Below are 1,270 nucleotides of genomic sequence, written 5' to 3' on the forward strand. Positions count from 1 at the left end.
ATTTTGAAGCACTTTCACTTATACGTTAAACCCTTAGAATAGAAACATCAAAAGCAGTCCCTTGGAAGTTGCTGCTGAGTTGTGATGAGAGTATGAGTCTTTGGGAATTTTCACTATGGAGGTCTGGGGAAGGTGGGGACTCTCACCCTGGGACATGTCTTGATGGGGTCATACATCTGCCCTCCTATAGCAGGAAGTGCCCAGCTGTACTGACCCAGCAATGCTGCCTATAAAGGAGTTTAGTGTATCTGCAGGGTCCCTTGGAAACCAATGTCTAGCCCCATGCAAAGGATACAGTGAGCAAAAGCCTATCTAGGATTGTGTCTCAGGCTCATCTTGGCAGAAGTGCTGGGAGCCCCTGACTACAGTCAGAGAGTACACCCCTCCATTGTGTCTCTGCTTTTTCCATTCTTCCCTGGGAGACACTGTCTGCAGACCTCAGCTCAAAGCTGAGGGTTTTTTGTTCTAAAAGTTACAAAATCTTGCATATATCTCTCTGGCCTAAGGTAGTTGATATTTAAGGGACCAAATGCCCCCCAAGGGGGCATGGAATGCAGAGGACCAGAGAGAAGATCTTGAGCAAGTCCCTGGCCCTCTCTGAGCCTGGGGAGAAGACCCTTCACAGGGTTGTCCCTGAGGATGCTGAGCACAGTAAAGTCTCAGTATAGGATCCATCACTCTCATTTTAATTGGAGGATAAAAAGATAATACAGCCTGAGGTCCCTGCCTTTTATTTCATGAAATGGATAGACACTAACAAGGAGAACAAATTCAGAGGGCTATTCCTCCTACCAGAAAGTTAGGCCCGAGGAGCACAAAAAGGGGTGGCCATCCCGAGTTGGTGTGAATGCAGTGACCTTGGAAGGCTTCCCGGGTGTTGAGCTGGATCTGTGAGGAGGGCATGTTCTCCAACTGGGAGAGAAGGAGAATATTTCCCGGCAGGATCTCTGCTGGGTTAGAGTATTTCAAGACAGGATCTATGCTACCGTGCAGGAGGAATTTCAGGGCAGAATCTATGTTGCTGGGAGAATATTTCAGAGAAGGATCTATGTTATCGTAGGGGAGGGCATTTCCGGACAGGATCTATGTTCCTGTGGTGGGGTGGGGCTGTATTTTAAGGCAAAAGTTTTGCTACTGGGAGGAAGGGGTCAAGGTCAGAGGGTGGTGGTGTGTGTGGATGTTACCAGGGATAACTCATCGTATCCAGAGCTAGCGAGAGGCCACCAGGAGACCCCCAGTGTTCATGGGCAGAGCCTTCTGCCTTGCAGCT

Source organism: Nomascus leucogenys, chromosome 13 (assembly GCF_006542625.1).
Source record: "Nomascus leucogenys isolate Asia chromosome 13, Asia_NLE_v1, whole genome shotgun sequence".
Lineage (NCBI taxonomy): Eukaryota > Metazoa > Chordata > Mammalia > Primates > Hylobatidae > Nomascus > Nomascus leucogenys.